Here is a 24,483-nt window from a genome sequence, read left to right as displayed (position 1 = left end):
CTCATTATGAAAGTTGAGAATTCTTTGTATGGTAGTGACCAATCATTTATCTGACTGACCCTTTGCAAATTATTTTCTTCTATACTGTGGATTGTCTTTTTATTCCCTTATTGTGTCTGTTAAAAAGAAAATTTTATTTCTGATGAAGACCAATTCATCAACTTGGTTTTGTTTAACTTTAATATGGTTTCATACTTAAGAAATTATCACCTATAAACCCAGCACACAGGAGGCTGAGGTACAAGGATCCCCATGAGTTCAAGGATAGCCTGGGTTTCCTAGTAAGTTTAAGGCCACACTGAATTAGGGAGCAAGACCCTGTCTCAAACAGCAAAAGGGGTGGGGGCAGAAAAGAAAGTAATCCAAGATCACAAAGATTTTCTCTCTAAAACTTTTATAATTTTTAGTCTTCTATTTAGACATATGATCTATTTTGAATTCATTTTTGTATAGTGTAAGGTATGAAATCAATTCTTTTCTACATAAGGATATTCAATTTTGCAGGACCACTGTTGAAAAGATTATACATTCTCCACTGTACAGCCTTTGCTCAAAAATCAACTGCTGTTATGTATGGATTTATTTCTAGACTCTTTATTGTGTTCCACTGATCTACTACATGGGCTTTTTTTTTAAACTTATTTTTTGTTTGTTAGTTAGTTTGCTTTTCAGATGAGGCTTGACGTTCAGGTTGGTCAAGACATCCTGGACTCAAATGTTGCTCCTACCTCAGCCTCTTGAGTAATAGAGACAAGAGGTCCACACCACTATGCCCGGCTTTAAAATTTTTTCCACTGAGGTGGCTGGGAATAAATCTAAATGCTCCACCTCCAGGCTACATCCCCAGCTCAGCTGCATGGGTGCATTTATTTATTTTTTGAGACGGGTTCATGTTCAGTGGCTCAGAACACCCTCAAACTCATAATCCTCCCCATATGAACTTCCTGAGCATGTGGGATTACATAGGCATGTGTCAGCAAGCTCAGCTTATCATGTGGTTTTCATTTTTGTAACTTTATAATTTAAAAAGTCCTAAAACCTGGAGCCTGGTGTAGTGTGTGCACCTGTAGTTCCAGCTAGTACAGTGCTTGAGAGGCTGAGGGAAGAGAATCACTTTGCTTGGGAGATTGAGGCCAATCAGGGCAACACAACAAGGTCTGTCTACTCTCAGAGAAAGTCCTGAAATCTATCAGTATTAGCCTTCAATTTTGTTCTTTAAACAAACAATAACAACAACAACAAAAAGCAGCAGCAGCAGCCAAGCATGGTGGCTCACTCTTGTAATCCCAACACTCAGGAGGCTGAAGTTGGAGGATTGTTGCAAGTCTGAGACCAGCATGGACTGCAAAGTGAATTCAAGACCATCCTGAATTGCATGGCACGACCCTGTCTCAAAAAGACCACAAAAGTAAAACAAACAAACAAAAATAAGCTTTGACTATCCTCAATCCTTTTTAGTTTTTCTAGCCATGTGCATTTTAATAAGCATTTTAAAATCTCCTTGCTGATTTTTATACCCTCCCAAAGCCCACTGGAATTTTAATTAAGGCTGGTTCAATCTACAGGCAAATTTAAAAACTGACATCTTAGCAATACTGAGTCATCTAGTCCAAAAAGGTTTTTATCTGTATTTATTCAGATTTTTTTTTCTGTACCAGGGATCAAACTCACAACCATGCACTTCTGTTGCTAAACTAAATCCCCAGCCCAATTCAGATCTTTTTAAAAGAATTCCTCAGCAATGTTTTAAAGCTTATCAAGCATAGTTCTTCTATAATCTATAGTTTTCCAAGTGTCCTCTAATGACCTATGCCAAAGGTTTGGTTGTACCCACCACTATTGAAAGGTGGTGGAACCTTTAAGTGATGGAAGTTATCATGGAAGGAAATTAGGTCCTTATGGTCATCCCCATATAAGGGATATTGGGGCTCTGGTATGTGTCTCTCTCCCTTCTCCTCCTTCTCTTCTTCCTCTCCATTTTCCCACTCCAACCCCTCTCTCTGTTTCTTGGCTGTCATGAAGTAAACAGATCTGCTCCTTCATGGCTCCCACCATAATGTACTACACTGCCATAACCCAAAGAAACAGGGCCAAGCAATCATGAAGTCTCTGGAACCATAAATCAAACCTGCTCCCTTAATTAGCTAATTATCGCAGTAATGAAATGCTCACACACAGGCTTTGTCAGATTTAGCCCTAAGAACTTAACATGTTAGTTAAAAACTACACTGTTTTCTTCTAAGTTGAATTGCTAATGGTTCGTTGCTACCACATAGAATGTAATTGACTTTTAAAATTAAATGTATTGGTACATTTTAGGTATATGTGATGATTGCATTCACTTTTTTTGTTTTTGAGACAAGTCGCACTATATACTGTAGTTCAAGCTGACCTTTAACTCACTATACAACCCAAACTACCCTAGAACTCACAATGATTATTCTGTCTCTGCCTCCCAAGTGCTGGGATTACAGCCATGCATCACCAAGCCTGGCTGACATGTAACTGACTTTTATATATTGACTTTGTATGTGATCATGCTGAGGAAATTAATCAGGGTTTTTTTTAATAGGGTTCATTAGATTTTCTACACAAGTAAACATATCTATGAATGTAGGTGCCTTTTATTTCTTTTTCTTGCCTTATTACACTGGCTAGAACATCCAGCACAAAGAGAAACAGTGACCAAAGAACAAATACAAGTGGTCAATAAGCACATGAAAAGGTGTTTAAAATCATTAGTCACATTGAAGCAGGTGAGTAGGGCATGGTAGGTTGGTTGGGAAAGTGGGCATGACCTGTAAATTACAAAATCTCAGGACACATGCTCAGAACAGTTAGCAAAACTCTGCAAACGGACCCATCAAACAGTGCCTTCTTCTATTCCTCTTAAGTGAACTTGAGCCTAAACCTGCATGAGCCAGTGGAGTGGGAGATACAAAAGGACAGTCGCAGTTAAGCTTTCTGCAACTGTGTGCTCTCCCACAGTGGTCTACTCGCACCCTGTAGAATGTACTTTTTTTTCCTACTCCTACTTGTCCCAAACTCATACTGCGAGGTGCTTTTCTTTTCCTGCCTTTAATAAATGTAAAGCTTTGTTACCTCTTGTGCTTGTCCTAACCAATTCTTTGTCCTACACAAAAACAGTCTAGAGGGCTGGGGAATCTAGTTTAGCAGCACAGCACCTACCTGGCAAGTGCAAGGTCATAGTTTGTTTCTCAGTACCAAAAAAAAAAAAAAAGCCCCTGGAGAGGTGTGCTTTGTGGCACACACCAATAATCCCAGCACTTGAGAGCTGAGGCAGAAGGATCACTGAGTTCAAGGTCAGCCTACACTACAAAACAAAAATCTGGAAACCATCTCTAGAAGGAGACTCTAGCACCCCCAAACCTAGTAACGCCACCAGTATTATTTATTTATTTTTATCAGTATTATTTAGAATAGCCAAAAGGTAAGCATAAAACACAATGTATATAAGACTTTGACACATGCTACAAAGATAAACTTGGAGAACATTATGCTAAATGCAATAATCCTATTACAAAAAGACAAATACCATTTGATTCTACCAAATGAATTACCTAAAATACTCAAATTGATGGACAAATAAAGTACAATACTGAGGAGGTGGTAAAATATTATCCTTTATCTTTGATACAAAATTTATTTTATTAGTACTTTCCTCTTACATAGAAAATATCTTCATATTTTTCTAAAATTAATTTATAAAAATACTGATTGTAAACATTAGTGGTTTTTAAATTTTAAAATATTTAATTCACAAATAAAAACTAAATATTTAAAGTATACAATATGATGACTAATCATCTATGTACTCTAACATATGCATAATTATTTCTGTGTATAAGAGGAAAAAGACACTTAAAATGTACTTTCATCAAATTTGAAATAAACAATACTGGGTTATTAATGATAGTTACCATGCTATGCATACATCCCTGGAACTTGTTCATTTTATAACTGAAAATGTACATTCTGACCAATACCTCCCCATTTCTCTTCTCGCCTTCCCACCCCAGGCCCTGGCAACAATCCCTGCAATCATTGTTTCTATGAGTTTGACTTTTAGGGTCTACAAATAAAGAAGCTCATACTGTATTTGTCTGTGTCTGACTTACTTCAGTTAGAATAACTTCCAGGCTCATCCATGTTATCATTAATGACGTCATTTTCTTTTTCATGGCTGAAATATTCCATCACAAATCGCAATGTTTTAGATTGATACATAATAACTGCATGTTTTTATGAGGTGCACTGTAATGTTTCAGTACTTTTATTGTGCTGATCAATTCAGGATATTTAGGTTTATCATTTCAAACCTTCACCTTTTCTTTGCAATGACAACATTAAAAAATCTTCTTTTCTAGATATTTTCAATTATAAAATACTATATTCCTGTAAAAAAAAATACTCCTATGCTCACCCTTCTGTGGAACAGAGCACTAGAACTTACCTTTCTAGCTATGATTTTGTACCCTTCATTCTACCTATATTCCTCAGACTCTAATAACCACTGCTCTGTTTTCTACTTTCATGAGTTGTTTTTTTAAATCTTCCACATAAGTGAAACAATGAGGTATCTGTCTTTCTATGCTTGGGTTATTTCTCCAGGTCTATTCAAGTTGCCACAAATGACAAGGTTCCATCCTTATGGCAGTACAGTACTCCACTGTAAGTAAACACATGGCTGTGTAAACATCTCACATTTTCTTCTTTCATTCACCCTATAATAAATACTATTATCTTGGCTACTGTGAGTAATCCTGCATGAATGTGGAATGTTGGGATGGGTGCAAATACCTCTTCAAGATACTAATTTCTTGTCCTTTGAATATATATCTAGAAGTGGAATTAGACTCTGGGTCATATGGTAGCTCTGTTTGTAATTGTGGTGAATCCCTGTACTACTTTCTATGACTCCACCAATATATACTCCCACTATCTCTACACCTTAACGAACAATTTATATTAACAAAAGCAAGGACTAGGGGTGTAAAACAGGCTTCAGTAATTCCCTCTGGATAGCATTAAGGTTAGTTACAATGGCTGGGTCAGGGAACTATAAAACTAGTCATTTCAAATGAAATCAGTTCCTCTTTCAGAACACAGAGCAAAGTCATTCTCTATTGCTGTTACCTGCTAACGGAATGTTTTGAAAAGGAAAACAAATTCCAAAAGGAAGTGAGATAGGATACAAGTCCTGGGACTACTAAACACTAGCAGCTACCACTAGTTAAACACCAAATGAAGACGGAAATACCAGTTGCTTTGTTTTGTTTTTTGTTTTGAGACAGTCTTGCTGTGTAGTCAAGGCTGGTCCTGAATGTACTGTGTAGTACAGGAAGGCCCCAAACTCTTGGCAGTACTCCTGCCTCAGCCTTCAAGTGTTGAGATTACAGGCATGCATCATCACACCTGGCTTTTTTTGCTTGTTAGGTGGCAGGGAGTACTTGGCCTTGAATTCAGGGCTTTCACATTGGGCTATATCCCAGCCCTTTTTTAATTTTCACATTAAGACAGGGTCTTTGCAACCTACTAAGTCTTTTTTCCTTTTTCAGAAAAGCCAGAAATCATGACTTTCATAAATCTTCAAGCTTTACAATAATAGTAACAAATTAAAAATTCTTAAGCACTAAAAAATCCAAAGAAGAAAATTTAAATACAGAAAAAATACCTAGCATTTAAAGTAAACAATATTTACGTAATCACACTAGTTTTACATTTTTATTATTGAAATAATGAAAGTGTGATGTAACTATACTGGGAGAATGGAGGGGAGGGGGCCTAAGACAACAAAATCTTCATTGTCTACAATAGGAAATGAACTGATGATGTCTAAAAGTGATGACTCATACTCAGTACCTACTTTATGATGGAAAAATTGCTGAAAGCCAAGATTCTGGCTGTAAGAAGAACAGACACAAATATGGGATAGGAAAAAACAAATGTGAATCTGTACTAGAGTGAAATCAAGAGACATCATATATTCGAGGGATAACAATTTTGTTTGTGGGGGTTTGGTTGGTTTTTTGGTTTTTTTTTTTTAATGAGAAAAAAGTCTGAATTTATTCAGAAAAGATACTTTTTAAAAAGTCTCTGAATGATGGTTAGCTGAATACATGGATGTGGGGAGGACAGATATGGAGGCTGACAGTACTCATAGCTTGATCGCGGAGAAAACACCTTCTGCTTCTACTGTCCTTGTGAGATCTAGAGAAGCCTAGCAACATTCTTCAGACCCAATATTCACATAAAGAGTCCTCCACAGACCTCAACTGGCTCATCACGTGGTCTGCAAGGCCTGGGAGCACAGTTCCTCCAGCCTGCCCAGCATGTGCAGGGCAGGGAGGAGGAAAGTCCAAACTGTCCCGCTCATCAACAGCAAGCCTGCAGCTAGTGGCCTCAATGAGTGTCACAGGTTCTCACTAATCATTTCCCTCCATGTTTATCACGAGCTCTAGTTTTCCTGTCTTGCTTCTTTTCCATGTTCATATCTTTTTTATTTACTTATTTAATTTTAAAAGGAATAAAACCAATAAAACGGAGCCAAACAGTGAGAAAAATACTAGATTTCAAAAACAACACAGATACCCAATACCTGCTATATCATATATTAACTTCTAAATAGATGCTTAGACTATTGACTTTAGGCCTACAAAGTCAATCAAATAATATAAGCATTAAGTTTTTGTGCCTCAGTTGCTATCATCACAGCCTGTGTTCCCTGAATCAGCTGGTTGCTTGGGGGGGGGGGGGCATGTCTTCCTGTCTCCCAGCCCACATATGTGCCAGCTGACTCACAGGGGGTTGGCTTCTTGGTTCTCCTCCCAGCTCTCATTTTGTTTTTTTTTTTTTGTTTTTGTTTTTTTTTTTTTTTTTTTTGAGACAGGTTTCGCTATGCAATTCACGCTGGGCTGGAACTCACTATGTAGCCGATACTGGCCTTGAATGCACAGCACTCCTCCTGCCTCAGCCTCCTGAATGCTGGGCGTGTGTCACCATGCCCAGCTCTACAATTTTGTGTACTAACTATAATATGATGCCTTTTATTGACTCTTAAAACAGAAAAGGCATAATAATGTAAAAACCAGTAAAATTCAAATATACCCTGGAGTTTAATAGCAAGGTATAATTTTGTTTGTTTTTTGTCTTTTTGAGATAGAGTCTCTCTATGCAGTTCAGGCTGGCCTTAAGCTCACTTTGTAGCCTAGACTGGTCTTGAATTCACAATGATCCTCCTGCCTCAGTCTCCCAAGTGCTGGGGATTACAGGCATGAGCCACCATGCCCAGCTGCAAGGTAAAATTTTGATCTCTTAATTTTGATAATTATATCAGTAATATAAAGTATGGACCAATGAGAAATTCTTTGTACTACCTTTTCAACTTTTCTATAAATCCAAATTATTCAGTAATTTAAAATTTTATATACATGCATCAACATTATTGATGACAGTCTTCCCAAAAAGAGAAAGATAAAAAAGAAATAATCCAAATGCCTATGAACTGATGAGTAGAAAAATAAAATATGCTACTACATATCCATATAATGGGGTATTATTCAACAATAAAAAGGAATTAAGTATTGAATCATACTACAACACGAATGAACTTTGGGAACATACTAAATGGAAGTGAGTCACAGAAGATTGTCTATAGTACATTTCCATCTACATTAAATGCTCAGAAGCAGCCTATTTACAGAAATAGAAAGTAGGTAAGCAGCAGTCTCACACTGGGGGAATGATTCAGGAAAAGTGATTGCTAAGGGATAGGAAGTCCTCTGATGAAAATATTCTGAAGTTGATTGTGTTGATGGAGGAGCAACTTTGTGATTACACCAAAATCTAACTGTATGATTTGAATTACATGGGTAATCTGTGCAGTATATGAATTCTTTCCTAATAAAGCTGTTAAAATGCATGTAGGTATGTCTATTCATGTACATGTGTATATGCATGTATCTCCTAGCTCTGCTACAAAGAAACCCAGTGACAATATTAACAGCAACAAAGCTACCTATTACCTAAATCTTTGTTATGTTGAAACCATTCCCCACCAACACATTCTGCTTAGTGAAATGGTAACTCTGGGCAAAGAGAGCAGCCTGTGATCCCAGCACTTGGGAGGCTGAGGCAAAGTCACTGCCAAGTTTCAGCCGGTTTGGGCTGTAGTGAGTTCAAGGGCAGCAGAGAAGAGCAAGATGAAATCTTGTCTCAAAAAAAAAAAAAAAAAAAAAAAGAAAAGAAAAAGAAAAGCCCAAACATGTAAAACACCATGCGCAAGGTGGAAAAGAAAAGTATTCTTGAAAGACTTACAGAGTCCTGTCAAAAGGACACAAGAATTCGCCATGAGTCTCCCACTGTTCAATCTGTGCACACAATCTGTGCACGCAATCTATGCAGCGCAAGGTGGAATGAATACTTAACAGGTGCTAGGCTTAATCCCCAGCATCACAAAAAACAGAACAAACAAAACAAAGCTGATTCTTTTTGAATTCTTGAGCCCATACTGATATTGTACAGTGAAATGAGTACATGTCAACTGGTAAACGTAGATGGGATGACAAAAAATAACCATTTTACAATTTTTACATACCCAGATTCAAGAAAGAGTTATTAAAGGATTCTAAACAATTAGGTAAAAATGTGTAGAAAAAGACAATAGTTGTTTAAAAAAAACTTATAAAATCTCAAAATAATTCCAGAGATAAAATAATTATGAAGGAATAAAATCTATTACAAGTGAAAGTTGTCATTAATAATTGCTCAGACTGACATTACTTTTCTTCCAATAAGACTCCTAAGAATGCAGTTATACAGTGACTCAGCAAATATGCAGCCTTAATCTAATCAGCAGCATTCAAGTAAACAAGCCCTAACTAAACAGCAAAAAATGTACTCATGTTTAGTTTAATATATAGTACAGTGATCCCAGCACGTGGGAGGCTGAGGCAGAAAGATCTGCATGAGCTCAAGGTCAACCTGAACTACACAGTGAAATCTTTCTTTAAAAAAAGTTTTGAGACAGTCTTGCTAATTCACTAAATTGTCCAAGCTGAGCCTGAACTTGCAACCACTAGATACTAGAATTACAGGCATGCACCACCACAGCTGGCTAATTTTCTGAACTTCTATACATGAATAGATATAGCCACTATTTATAAAATATAAACTCTGGAATAATGTTTCGTGTTACAAATTTTACTGTTTCACCAGTCCATGCCATTATATATTGTCTGCTTACTGTATCATTGATATTTCAAAGTTAAAATCTCTCACTATAGCCGGGGATGGTGATGCACACCTGTAATCCCAGCACTCAGGAGGCTGAGACAAGAGGAATACCATAAGTTCAAGGCTAGCCTGAGCTATATAATGAATTCAAGGTCAGCCTGGACTACACAGCAAGATTTTGTCTCAAAAAAACAAAAATAAATAAAAATAAAAACAAAAAAAAAACTCTCATTATAATTGTAAAAAAATATATGTATAAATACAGTACAAATTGTTACTAAAGGAAGGTTTACAGGTATATGTATAGGATGGATAAATACACACAAGTGTATCTCCTTGCTCTATGAACCAGGAAGGTTTAGAAACAAGGACATATCAGTAACAATCAGCTTACCTAGCAAGCAAATCTTGGTTCTCACACTTAAGTAAAAAGAATCAAGACTTCTTGGGGAAAAAAAAAAAAAAAACTAAGTAAATGATTGGGTAGGAAATACACAAAATGAGCATATCCAGTGCCAGAGGAGTGCTCAAAAGTAAATACACAAACATATTGAGAAGTGTATGAAAGAAGCACATAAGACAAATGAAAAACCTTCCAATATCCAAAGCTGGAACAATTTGAGCAAATAAGGTAGCATTTGGGAGCCACACTATGGTGGCGCAGGCCTGGAATCCTACTACTTGGGAGGCTGAGGTAGAAGGATCGTATGAGTTTGAGGCCAGCCTGGATAACATAGTATCAACAGTCATAATTGCCTTTGATGGTATGTAATCTTCAAAGAAATGATGAAAATGGTGGTTTAGCTCTGTGCTCTTCCACACAAAAACTCTTAACACCATTCTAAACAAAGAAAAATTCCAACAGAAGGGCACACTGTGGGCCTGCCCAGTACTCCTCAGAACTATAATGAGCATCAAGAACAAAGATGAGGACTGTGACACTCAAGAATAGCCTAACGAGACAAGACAACTAAATTCAACACTATTTGAATAGGATCCTAGAGCAGACAGGAAGATTAGTAAAAATTAAGAAAATCTGGCGGGCTTGGTGATTCATGCTTGTAATTCTGCACTTAGGAGGCTGAGGCAGGAGGATGGCCATGAGTCTGAGGCCAGCCTGGTTACACAGTGAACCAAGGCCATCCTGAACTACACAGAGAAGGTGCGGCTAGCCCGAACTACACCTGAGACCCTATCTCAGAAGAAAACACAAAACGAGAAAGTTAAGAAAACTTGAATAAACTGTGAACCTTAGTTAATAACAATGTATAAATATTTGCTCATTAATTTTAAAAAATGTACCATGCTAATATGAGATGTTAATAACAAAATAAACTGGTTCTGGGATACAAGGAACGCTCTCTTTCCAATTTTTCTATAAATCTAAAACTGCTCCTGAGTGGTGGCACACACCTATAATCCCAGCACTCAGGAAGCTGAAGCAAGGGGATGGCAATGAGTTCAAGGCCATCCTGGGCCACACAGTGAGTTAAGACAGCCTGAACTACATAGTGAGACCCTGTCTCAAAAAGAATAAAAATGAAACTGCTCTGAAAATTAAAATCATTTTATAGAAGGAAAAAGGATGGGAAAATACAATGCATAACTTTAATAAGATAGCTTGAACAGCTATATTTATAACAGGCAAAGAAAGACTTTAAAGCAGGGATTCAAAAAATTTCATTGTAACAATAAGAGTCAATTATTACAGAAATAATAAGGAGCACACACGGTGGCACACATCCATAACACCAGACTCTGGGAGCTGAGGGAAGGAGGAGCACTGACAATCAGAGGCCAGCCTGGGCTAGCTTAGCCTGCACTACAAAGTGAGACCTTGTCTCAAAAAGCAAAATAGCAAGCAAGTTTGGTAAGAGAATACAAAATCAACACACCAAAGAATGAGGCTGGGTGTGGTGGTGCATCCAAGCACTCAGAAAACTGAGACAGAAGGGTCACCAAAAATTAGAGGCCATCCTGGGCTACTAAGTGAGTTCAAGACCAGCCTGAATTATACAGAGTGAGATACTGTCTAGAACAAAATTTTAAAACCCAAAAAAGCCAAATATTCAATTGTATTTCTATATACCATGAACAAATAAGAAATTTAAAAATACTGGCAACACAGAGCACCAAAAAACATGAAATACTCAACAATAAACTGAACAAAATAAGTCCAAGACCTGTAAAAGGAAAATTACAAAAAAACTGCTGAGAAAATGAAAGAGACCTAAATAAATGAAGAGATGTATCATACTGGAAGACTCAATGTTATTAAGATGTCAATTTTCCCACCAGGCTTTTCTATAGAAACTGACAAAATCACTCTCTACAACTGGTATGAAAATGTAAATCCAGGTCAGGGATTTAGCTCAGTGGCCTGCCAAATGCAAGGTCATGGGTCCGACCTCTGGTTCCAAAAAAAGTAAATCCAAATTGTCTTCTACAAACATTGAACATGTTCTTTAACAAAAATGCAAAATAGTCAGGAGTTTATTTCAGTGGCATAAGTGCCTGCCTGACAAGCAAAAGGTCGGGAGTTCAATCCCCGGTACCAAAAAAAAAGGAATAATGACAATAGAGTATTAGTATAAAAAAAGACCAATGGAACACAAAAAGACCAAAAATTAACTTATAAAAGGTAAAAAGGATTCAGAATGCATATAGCTGCCAAACTTAAAAAAGGGAACAAATACGGAAAAGGCTAAAGAAAAAAAGGAATTCTGTGTAATAGCAAAATGCTCTGACAGGCAATAATTGATTTCCCTAACTAGATTCCATGATCGGGAAAGAATCCTCTGGAAAAGTGTCACGCAAATAGAACCCTAATATAAAGACCCCAAGGGAAAGAATCTGAAAGTAGGCTGAGTAACGGGTACAGGGTGGGCATGAGAAGGCAGCAGAGCTAAGGGCTGAGGTCTGTGGCTCGGAGATGACTGTGTATCCTTCCCCTCCCCTTCCACACCTGTTCACAATTCTCACGAAGACACTGTCAAGATGCAGCTGATGAACCTGCAGTCTCATCAGAAGTGCTCCCCAATCACCTTTCATAATGGAACCAAAGACATTTAACAGCTTCAAATAATTTCTGCCCCTTCCTGACAGTGCAGAATTTTCCTTTGTTTGTTTTTATTTTAAGACACTTCATGACCTAGCCCTACTTTTGAGCTTCATACCCATTTTCCAGCAACACTATCTCTGCCCACATTAAATTATTTGCATTTTAATAAAATCTGTTACATTCTTTCATTACTTTGTGCTTTTTCAGAGTACCCTATGAGGGTTTGTTTGGTAGTTTCTTTCTTCTTTTAATCTTTTCTTAGGCGGGGTTTCACTGTATCATTCAGGTTGGCCTTGAACTTGTGCTAGAGTTGCCAGCATGCAACCACACCCAGTTTATTCTTTGTGTTTTAAATCAAATATCGCCTACTATATAATCTTAAATCAACACACAAGTGTTTCTATGTGCTTCACTTTTGCTCTGTTCTGTATTTGTTGTGCTATACTACGAAGTGAGTCCCATAATCTAAGCCTAGCCACAACAAGTGAAAAACTGGAGAATTTCTGTGAAAAGAAGGAAACAGCCAGTGATAAGGCAGAATACTCTTAAGATTGCCCACAGAAGGAAAGCTGCATTTAAAAGTCTTACTTAAATTATGGGTTCCCTGCCAGCAGGTGATTCACATTCTCTAAGTTTTCCAATGAAGCAAGGCAACCCTTAAAACTGCTTCAACACACAGAGACCAAGCATGCTGTCTTAAAAGACAAGTCTTTGGAGCGCTGTATGTCAAAAGGAAAAGTAAATATGAAGAACAATTATTGATGGCCATTACTTCATCAAACACTTCATCAGTATTTGCGCAGAAGAGCATCATTCTTGGTGGCTAACTGAGGTGCTCAAACTAAGAAGCCCTTTACTACTGGTGAAGAAGAGCTGATTGTGTCTGCTTCAAAAAGATGTTCATGTGAATTTTTAGGAGAGGTTACAGTTCCAAAGGTGGCACACAGCCAAGAATGCTGGCTAACTCCTGTAATCCCAGCACATGGGAGGCTGAGGCAGGAGGCTCACCGAGAGTCAGAGGTCAATGTGAGCCACACAGTGAGTTCAGGGCCAGCCTGAACCACACAACGAGGTCTTGTCTCAAAAAGCCAAAACCCAAAAAGTGGCACATGTACCTCTTACGGCTAGCACCATAATCAAATTGATGAAACACCTGAGGATACAGAGGCACAGTTGTTACACAATCCAAGTTGAAGGTGTCTACTGTGGTGACAAGAAAGCAACACTGCTTGTTTAACTGAAATATATTTTCAGGAAGATGTGCACAAGATTATGTTATGAGCACTTTTCAAACAATATTACAGCTGCAGAACTGTTCAAGCTTTGGATGATTACATTTAGTATCAGGAAGGGCAACCTGGCCATGTTTGTCAGTATCTGCACAGAGGGAATGTCTGCCACAACTGGACAGCTTCTGGTTCACTACTTGGGTCAAGGAGGCTGCTTTTAAATGAGCGTCTATGCACTGTGCCACCTATAAAGAAATTCTGGCTAGCTGAGAAATGCCAACTAAACTCAAGTGTTTCACAGGTGTGATTAAAACCAACCACATTATAGTACAGGTTCTTAAGTCCTTTCACTCAGCTAATTTTGTGATAAGATAGATGATAGCTTTCTAAGGAAAGATCACGGGCCAGAGTTTTTGAGTTCTGAGACTAGCTCCACAGATTTCTTTTTAGAAAAACAGGCATCATCAGCACCACGTTTCGGTGGCACAGAATGGGTCAAAACTTGCTTACTCGTGTGACATATTCAACCTGCTCACAGAACTCACTTCAAAGGAAAATAGCAATTATGTTCAAGTTGGCAGATAAAGTGGCTACATTCAAACCTCAAATGAAACCATGGGGTATGAGGACAATCAAGTAAACACTGGGATTTCCTACATGTTTCAAACATCAGCAGATTCTCAAAAAAGAGCCAAGACCTTCTTTCTCCACCTGCTGCATAATCTATTTCAGCTTTCAAGAGTTTGAACACTACTTGCCAACCACTAAAGATCCCCTAAACTAAGAAGAAAATGGGTCTGTGAGCCACTTGTGAGTAAGACAATAAACTTTGTTCTTGCTACAAAAGGATCCTCTCTTTGAGAGCACAAATGATGGCAGTCTTAAAATTATGTTTGAAGACAACTTCAAATCTCCGTATTCTTCTGCCTTGGATTAAAGTTAAGGCAGAATATCCTGAGACAGCTACAAATGCACTGAAAATCTTGCTTCCACTTCCAGCATCTTATCTTTCACAGTACCCAAAATGAGATTACAGAATAGACTGGACATTAGTAATACTTAGGGTATCACTATCTTCCATCATCTCCAGATAAGGCAAACAAACTCAGGGCTCCCACTGATTCTTTTTTTTTTTTTTTTTTTTTTTTTTTCTCTTCATTTTATCAGTACCAGGGATTGAACTCACGACTGCCTGCTTGCAAGGCAGGCGCTTATTGCCGCTGAGCTAAATCCCCAGACCCCTGATTCTTCATTATGGTGAGTTGCGTAACTATTTCATTATACTATAATGTAATAATAAAAAATATATAAATAATAAATATAAAGCACGTGAGTCATTCCAAAACTACCCTCTCTCTGGTCCCTGGAAAAATTGTCTTCCATTAAACCACTTCCTGGTACCCAAAGGCTAAGGACAACTGTTTCAGGAGATTCACTACATGGCTGGCCGGTGCCAAGACAAAAAGCTCACGGCAGGACACTGCAGAGGAAAGCTGCTTGGTTCACAGTAGCTGGGAAAGAGAACATAGAACCTGGGCCAAAGAGAAAGGGGCAAGGGACCTTACACACCACCCAAGGCCATGTCTCCATGGCCTACCCAAACACACCTAGACACGTGCTAGACTAACCTCCTAGGCATTTCTTAATCCAATGAAGTTGATCTATCAGGATTAATGGTCACAATGTAACCCTTATCAATTTCACACCCAAGCACATCTTAAATCACACTTAATAATACAAATAAAGGAAACATCGGTTCTAATTACACCTACCCTAATACAGCTATCCTGCATACAACTGGAAATGCAATCATCTCTTCCCCAAATTCTCAACAGTTCTGTAATTTTTCAAAAGTCCAAGTATAAATCTGTTCTGAGACTCAAAGACAAACTCTTAGTTGTAAACCTCTGTACAAATCAAAAACAAGTTTACATGATCTCAAGGTACAATGAATGGCACAGAGTAAACATTCTCATTCCAAAAGGGTTATGGGGTAATAGTATCACAAGACAGCTAAATTACTTCGAAATACTATAGGCAGTCAGACAGGGCTGGACCCTCAAAGAAGTCAGTACAGAAAGCAACTATGGCTGGAGGCACATGGTGGAGGGCAGGCCTCAGGACAGAGAAAGGACTACACCCACATACTTCCCCTAGGGATGGACAGCAGTGATTCACATTATAAACAAGCATCAATCACACTGGTAGAGGACCAAAACTCCCCTTAATCCACCCTTCTGAGAAAGTCCTTGTTCATCCTAGGTGCACTTGCTCCATGACTTGCTTCCCCATTTGAGCCTCATTCAATCAATATTACCTAAGCAACTATACTCCTACTTTATTGGTTGACCATAGTTTTGTCCCACCTCGTACCCACCTTGTGATTTCCCATTGGATCAATTATTGCCTAAGTGACTATACTTGTAATCTTATTAGATAACTATAATTTTGTCTCACCTTACACGCCCTTCACCTCCAGGTTTTACTCTATAAAATTCTCTTAAGGAGCAGGTTTCCCAAGGCTAACTAACTACTAAGGGCTCCCTCTATTTCTCTTAGAAGCTTGCTTTCTCTCAATAAATACTTCCTAGAATTCATTCTTCGATTTTAGAGAACACAATTTGGCCTATCAGATATCTAGCAACTCAAGAGTTGTATTTCCCTCATATTACGTGGATTATTTAGAGTCTAATATCATCCCTATATCATATGCCTTATATCAATAGACAAGAACTGGCCAGCACTCAGGAGGCTGAGACAGGAAGATCACTTCAAGTTCAAGGCCAGCCTGACCTACATAGGGAGATCCCGGCTCAAAAAGAAAAGAAAGAAAAAGTTGTATCAAAATAAGACTGAAAACCCACAAAACAAGAGTACTTGTTTTGTAATAGTAATGTAATAGTAATGTGCCGTAGCTCCATGTCTTACATCTAGAGAAGTGGTATTAAAACGTGAGCTCCAAAGGACATGAGTAGCCCAACCCTATATGGCCTTGCTGCTTGCAGCCCACAACGGCTCTCTTAGACTGGTTCTACCTACAGCCTGCAGCTTTCCTCAGCTGATGCTCCACATTTCTGGCATCTCCAACCTTCTAGGGTCTCCACTTTACCTTCAGCTTCATTTCCAGTTTCATGCATTGCTCAGTCAGTGAATCCTTGTCCAGCCTCTCAAGTATTCCTCTGCAATCTAGGTAGAAGTCTCTCTAACCTCACAACTTGCATTCTGCATGCTGATAAAACCAGAACATGAGGAGAATGTTAAGGTCTGCTATCAGCAAAAGTACCCAGACCCCCTTGGACCATGGCTACAGCCTGGATGGCTAAAATGGTGATACAAATCCCAAAGAACCAATTCCACAGGGGCTCTACTCAAGTAGGAAGTCCCAAAGACTGACCTGTGTCTGTCTGTCTCTCTCATTTTTTTCTTTTTTTAAAACAGTGTCTCGCTATGTAGCACAGGCTGGCCTCAAATTCCCAGATATCCTTCTGCCTTAGTCTCCCAAGTACAGGGATTAAAGTGCACACCACTAATATATGCTCAGGGACTCTTCGTAAATGAAAAACTAGTACTTCTACATCCTTGAGCCTGCAATGGGTAGGGTCTTGCTAATTCTTCAGATGCTCTTAAGACATCCTTCTGCTTCTCCTTGTGAAGCACAAAGTACAGTATTTGGTTTCTTTTTAATGGTGTTAACCTTTTTAGCAGCTACAGCTACCTGGACTCCAACTGTACACATGGATCCTTCTGAGCCAAGATGTAAGGTTTTCAAATTTTTCTGCTCTGCCCTTTACCCCCAATTCTCACTATACGTCTGGCTAAAAGAAGCCAGCAGTTCTCACTACCAAAGCCTAAATGTCACGCTACCTTGATATTTCCTCCTTGAAACTTATTGGCCCATTATCCTTAATCTAAGTCCCCTGCAAAGGCTTAGAACATGGGCAAAATGTAGACAACTTCTCTGCCAACATGCAGCACACAGCAGCCGCTGGCCCATATGCCAACAGAGTCCTTGCTCCCTGTTGAAACCTTCTGAGTCTGGATTTTACTACCTGCATTCCTGTCATCATTCTGGTCTTCTGAGCTCCAACCAAAATTATCCATCAGGCTCTGCTTACAGCATTGTAGGGCTTTGTTAGCCCACATCTCTGAACCTTTCCAAACTTCTCCAGTAAACCAGTTCCACAGATTTCTACCAAATTGTACATGCAGATGCTCAGGGGTAGAAGAAGGGAAGAAGAGAGAAAAACCAAGAGAGATGAAGAGAGAGGGAGAGCAAGAATGAAAACAAAAGAAACTAACAACATCAAGAAAGAGAAAAATTCTGGTTTTGATTTTGACACAGTTTTCAAATGATCACAGTTAACAAGAAATTTTCCAAAAGCAACAATAACTGCAATACCAAGAAGGTGAAGAAACTGGAAATGGTGGTGCATGCCTGTAATCCCAGCACTTGGGAGGCTGAGGCAGGAGGATCACCATGAGTCAGAGGCCAACCAGAGCTACACAGAGAGTTGAAAGCCAGCCTGAATTACAGAGTGAGACCCTGACTCAAAAAACAAAAAACAAGAAGATAACGAAGAATATTAAGTATTGTATATGTTCTAATAATTCTAAATCTTGGTATCCATTCTAGAGAAATGCTTGCACAAGTACACAGATCTGTCCAAGGGTACTCCCTGAAGCACTGTAAAAATGAAAAACTGGATGCCTAATAAACTTTTAAATAGCCTAAAGAAAAAGCTTTCTATATCACATGGTCAGATATAGTCACAGAAACAACCCTACTTCCCACGTGAACTTTCTGAATTAGCTTTCAGTCACTGAGACTCAATATCCAACATCCACAACTTAAAAGAAGAAAGGTTTAATTTAGCTCATTGTCTCAGGAGACTCAGTGCTTGGCTGGCAGACTCCAAGGCAGAAACCTCACAGTGGAAGGGAGTGTTAGGAGGAAAGCTGCTAAGCTCATAGAGGCTAGGAAGCAGAGCAGGAGTGACTGCTGCAGAGGAACAGGCAAGGACCCACACAGAGAACCGCATAGCGCAAGGCCAGACCTCCACGACCTACTCAGAAACACCCAGTATGTGCTGCACTGATCTGCTAGGTATTTCTTACCCAATGACATCGATATGTCAGTATTAACAGTCATGGAAGACTTCATCCTCCTGGATCTTAATATTCACTGTCTTGTATTATGTTATCCATCTTTTAATTCCTAGCAGATAGAACAGTATTTAAAAACTTTTTCCACAATTAACAAAGATGCATACCCATCTAAACATCCCTAAATTAAGAAAAATGAACTTCAACACAATAAAAAACAAGACCCAAGGGATTCTTTGACACGTTCCTTCTGGCTTGAACTACCAGTGGTACATGCAGGACTGTCCCACTGGATGGCTTTTATCACCCATAGTACAAACAGATCTAACCACTTCTATCAGTCGTTTTACTAATAAAATTAATAAAATGCTGCCTGATGGGACAGCCATGTAGGTGCCACCAATGACTCGATGCCTGATAGCAAGACACACAAATTAGAGTTCGATCACGCATGTATTAAAATATTTCAACCAGACATGGTTCATGCCTGTAATCACAGCACTCCAGGTGCTGAAGCAGAAGTGTAACAAGTCGGACACCTGTCTGGGCTATGCAAATCCCAGGGCAGTCTGGACTATACAGTGAGATACTGAATTAAATAACAAGAATTGCTACTTTTTTTATTTTCTCTGTATTGGAAATAAACCTTGCACTTGCCAGGCAGATGCTGTGCAGCTGAGCTATATCCCCAGCCCACTATCTTTACTCTTGCAAAGTTTTTAAAATTCTGTAAGATGAGTCATTCATATACCTAAAAATAAATCTAGATACTAGGTTTGGTTGAAATGAACACAAAAAAAACACTGGAAAGCCACAACATTACTGAAACAATTAAATTTACTTCTTACATCTTAAAAGTAACAGAAACTTGTAAAGAGTCTATCAGAAAAAGAAAGTGGTGGTACAGGCCTGCAATCCCAGCACTGGGGAAGCTGAGACAGGAAGACTGCTGTTGAGTCTGAGTTCGGAGGCCAGCTTGAGCTACATACTGAATTCAAGGCCAGTCTGAACTACATAGTGAACCTCTGGCTCAGAAAGACAAAAAAAAAGTCTATCAGGACAATGCTTGTTTTGCAACATTTTATTACATGAAGTTAGAAAAATAAATAGGCTATGCAGCCTGAGTTTGGGCAGCCAAGTAAAAGTAAGAAAAGAAGTACATCCTACAGCGTGCAGGTGGACCATACAGAACACAGTAGCCTGTCAGAATGCTAATTTCTATTTTGATGCCTACTTGATGATATCTATTCAAATATGCACATCTAGTTTTTCATCTTGTTTCAATTCGGCTCTCAATCAAATACAATACTGTAGTAGTTCTAATAGCCCACTGCAAAGAAAATGTTTTTTTTTTTTAAGTTCAAAAAATAATTTGCAACTCAATGGTAAGGCTGGGGTTCAACCATTGGTACAACTTCCCCAAAAAAATTGTTTATCAAATGACACTTTATGCACTGTTCTACCCACATATGTAAAAAAAAAATTTTTTAACATATGTAACTCTATTACTACATACGCAAAAATACACATCTAAGTTTATAGTCAGACCTGGTGGCACACACCTATAATACCAGCACTCAGGAGGCTGAGGCAGGAGAAATGCCATGAATCAAGGCCAGCCTGGGCTACAGTGAATTTAAGACGGTGCTGAAATATGGAGCAAGACCCTGTCTCAAAGCCAAAAACACAAAAAGAAAAGAAAAAGAAAGTGCTTATAAACTTCTTCCACAAATACTAACTTATAAATATATGTAATTTTGAAATTCCCTATAAAATGATGCTAAAGACCTACTGTTTTATACCACCTGTACTGTGTGAAATTCTTTCCCCAAATTTTAAACTCTTAAGGCAATTTCCTATTCCAACAAGGCATCCCATGACAAGTTTATCTGCCAAATCAAGTCTGAAAGCAGAATGATTAGTGGCACTTAGAGAACATTTTTATTTGTGTAATATGAAAGCTTCTTTACCCTAAATTTCAGCCAGAATATTATATTAGAAATTCAAACTATAACAGAAATTCTATTCTATAAATTACATCAGATGCGACAACCTGTGACTGACTCAGCAACTTTTTCACTTTACAATCTGTACTTAAAGATGCAAGTTATGACTGAAACTTAACTTTCAAACTGAGCAGCAAAGCCAATTCAAAACCAATATTTGTCTTGGCAAGAAATGCCATGAAAATACAAGATATCTTTGGCCTTCACTGGCAAATATACAAAGAGCAAAGGTGCCCTGTTATTTATCATACAAAATTCCTTGTGGATAGCTACAAATTAGCTTTTACTACAGATACTCAACATGTTTTTTTATGAAGAGCTTCTCACCCAAATAACCTGCCAAGTCTGGCAGCATGAATTGTTACTGCCTACACACCATTACAGTTCGTTGTAATTTAAAACATTTGCTTTTAAGCACAATCTCCACACACCAACTCTGTTGCCAATTTCTTCAGCTTAAAAGCTCAAAATTATACTATGAAATACTATATTTAATCTCAACAACAGAATGCACTCACAAATTATATAGAAATAAATCAGTCCAACAGACAACTTCAACATTTCTAACATCATAGCTTTTCTATTATTCAAATGAACAGGACTGAACAATAGTACCAGTCAAGGTACCAGTGGCCAAAGTCAACTAATGTGTGATCAATTCACTAAAACCAGTAATACAAAATCTCAATGAACTGTTTTGCAAAATCATCAACAAATACTAATGGGGGGGGGGGGATATGGACTGAGTGGCAGAAATCTTCCAGCGTTACTAGAAAAATGAGTCCAAAAAAGCATAAATGAGGGACAGATCATGTTTACAAATATAAATCTAAGTTTGTTTTTTAGAGTTGCCAATTTTACACCAAGAAGGCAGCTTACTTATTCTTTTCATACAAATCAACTCTTTATTACATATCGACTCTTTCAATACAAACTTTGCAAGAATACAGGAATTTTTTTGTCTCGGTTATAGTGATGAAGAACAGGTATCCTTTAATACACAGAGATGACGTTTTCTTTTTGTAACTAATTTGCTTCTATTGCATGTAGAAAAAAACATACATTCTACATTTTTGTGTAGCATCATCTCTAATTAAATAATTAAGAACTTAGCACACCTCAGAACTACGGACCTCCTTCATCTTAATACACACACCCGGTTAACGTGCCACCCCACCGTACCACCCTATGTTAACCCGTCATATGTTCTCTAGGGTGTACTGTACTGTTATATTGCTCTTTTACTCGGCTTAAGTTCTCTCTGTAGTTTCTCCCTTACCTTTCACTTTTAATTCTTCGTACTCAATAAACCTTTGAATGAAACTTTGCTACTGTTAAATACACACACACACAAACACACACACACACACACACACACATCTCCTTTATTCTCCAAACAGGAAGACCGGAAAACAAAACCTATTTCTATAGTAAACTGGTGTCTGAGAAGAACAACCTAACATAGTCAAGCAGGCATTATGGGTTAATTTTTTTTTGGTCACAATGCCTGTGACCAAGGCACAAAGCACACAACCAGCTTGAGGGCTCACTGCTGGAGATGACACTTTCCCTCACATTAGCCCCTGCCTAGGTTAACGGCCCTAATTTTTTCCCGTGTGAAACAAACACGGGAAAGGAGGGTTGCAGGGAAAGGGGGAAAACTATTCGAAAACTGGGTCATTCCTTATTTGCAGTGAAGCAGTAAGGTCTTCAGGAGGGAAATGTCTACGACGCAGAAAAAAGTAGGAAAAAACGACGAATCCTCAATGCAGGAAAGTTACGGCTCTTTAAAGAAACCAGCACTAGAGGCTCCTTAGTTTGTCGGCTTTTCTTGCGTGTACAGTAATCACTCCTAAACTGACTGGAACTTGCCTTCCCGTAAGTCATCCCCGCGAAGAAGCCCTGATGATCACTCAACGTTAAGAAGAGAAAGTGTCCTCAATTCACCTGCGACACCTGCCGGGCACCTTGTTCTCCTCCTCCCACCCGCAATCTCCAAGCCGACCCCCGGGTCCCCTACCGCAGGAGCTCTCCGCCGGATCCGCGGGTTCTAGGGAGAAGCCCGCCCCCACCCCCGCGCCAGCCCGGCCCGGCCCGCCCCGGCCCGAGCAGTCCCGAGAGCCCAGGCCCCGGCGCGAGCAGGCGGAGGGTTCCCGGGAGCCCGGGCGGCCGCGCGGGGAGGCCCTTCTGACCGCAGGCTCTCCCCAGCGCATCTTGCAGGCTCGCAGGAATCCCTGACCCCGGAAACTGCAGAGAAACTAGGCCGGGAACCCCCGCCCCGCCGCCGTCGCCTCGTCGGCGACCCCCGCGGGCCGACCCCCCGGAGCTCAGCCCTCCGACTTGCTACCTGACCGGCGCCCTCCCGCCCTTGGCGCGCGGCCCAGGAAAGGCCCTGCGCCGCACTCACCTGCCGCCGCTCCCTGTCAGCGTCACCCCAACACGGCTCCTTCCTGAGGAGTGAGAGCGCCGGCTTCGCGGCCTGGGCGCCCTCGGCAGTGCAGCGCTGCGCAGCGCGGCGCAGGGCAGGACAGGGCGGGGGACTGGCTCCGGCGGCCGCCGCCGCCACGGCCGATCTGCGCCTGCGCCGCCGCCCGGGCTGTCTCGGGGGGCGCCGCCTGCAGCAAGGGGTAACCGCCTGGGACGCGAACCGGAGTCCGCGCTCCGGCTCTCGGGCAGAGGACACCCTGTAGCTGTCCACAGCCACTGCGGTCCCCAAGTAGGCCTCCGCGTTCTGTTCCTTTTTCTTCGAGTCCTTCCGTCCCCTTCCACAGAACAGCACTTCGCTTTCCCTCCTCCCGCTCCCAGTCCTACTGCGGGGGCGGTGGGAAAGGGCGTGGAGGGGGGGAGGGTGGGGAAAGGTCGGGCTGGGGGCGGAGCTGAGCTCGAGCCCCGCCCCCGGAGAGGGCCGCGGCGCGCGCCCCGGGTCCCCTCCCCTTCCCGCCCTCACCCGCGGCGCGACCCCGGCGGGCCGGGCCACCCTGCGGGCGCCTCGGCGCACGCGTGAAGAGTCGGGGACGCGAGCTGCTCGGCCTCCTCCTCCGAGCCAGTCCGCGTCCTGATACCCATTTATTTGCAGTGGCCTCAGGCAGGTGGCAGCTGCTCCTCTCGTAATTTTCAAAGACCGAGAAAGTGATAGGGAGTGGCTCAAGGTCACTGAGGCGAGTGACAAAAGGGAGGTGGAGTTTGTTTCATGAGGCGGGAGTCGCAATTCCCACCCTCAACCCACAGGTCCCGAGCCCCGCAGGTTGGTGCTTCTCGCTGCCGCTTGCCTGCTGCAGCGCCTCCCGTGAGGCAGACCGCGCTGGGTTTCCCTTGCCTATCGAGATTTCGAGATGGAACTGCAAAGGGAGGGAGCGTCTTTTAAATAATCGTTGCCTTCCTGTCCGCCCGAGTGTGGCCTCAATCTATATTAATGCGTATTCAGAGACTTTCGCCGAAATGCAAGTTTTGTATGATACCTTCTGGCAATGTTTTAAAGTTATCGTAACTAATCAGGAAGCAGCAAATGGTTTGAAATTAATTAAGAACTTTTGTTTTTTATACCTAGTTCTAGCCCCAAAAAAGCAAGTCATTAAAAGCTTCCACCGCAGACAAAAGTAGAACTGGTAAAATCTGGGAAGTTCTGGTGAGTATTCATGTCTGTAATGATCATCTTCCTGAGAATGAATCTCTCCTTAGTCTTTTTACTTAAAAAAAAAAAAAAAAAAGAGATCACACCTGGATTATAAATGCCGTCTTCTCAATTTTTTCCTGAAATTTATTGCCCATCCAGATAATTTGAGGTTTGTATTCAATAACAGAATAATGTCAGAATTGATTTAGAAAAAAA

The 24,483-nt window shown here is 40.2% G+C and overlaps 1 protein-coding gene across 1 annotated transcript in view; it reads right to left on the bottom strand.

The window, feature by feature from the left end:
* Dennd4c (DENN domain containing 4C) overlaps window positions 1–23,199 on the bottom strand; it is a 123,008-nt gene extending 99,809 nt beyond the window's left edge. The window contains exon 1 of the mRNA XM_063251722.1: window positions 23,062–23,199. The gene's annotated coding sequence lies outside the window, so the exon portion shown is untranslated. The remainder of the gene's footprint in view (window positions 1–23,061) is intronic.
* Window positions 23,200–24,483: the final 1,284 nt, after the last annotated feature.

The sequence above is a fragment of the Cavia porcellus genome, unplaced genomic scaffold, assembly GCF_034190915.1.
Source record: "Cavia porcellus strain 051 isolate PalLab524CR breed Dunkin Hartley unplaced genomic scaffold, mCavPor4.1 scaffold_1, whole genome shotgun sequence".
Taxonomy (NCBI): Eukaryota; Metazoa; Chordata; class Mammalia; order Rodentia; family Caviidae; genus Cavia; species Cavia porcellus.
The sequence above is the reverse complement of the archived record's forward strand: the minus strand, read 5'-3'. Positions and strand labels throughout refer to the sequence as shown.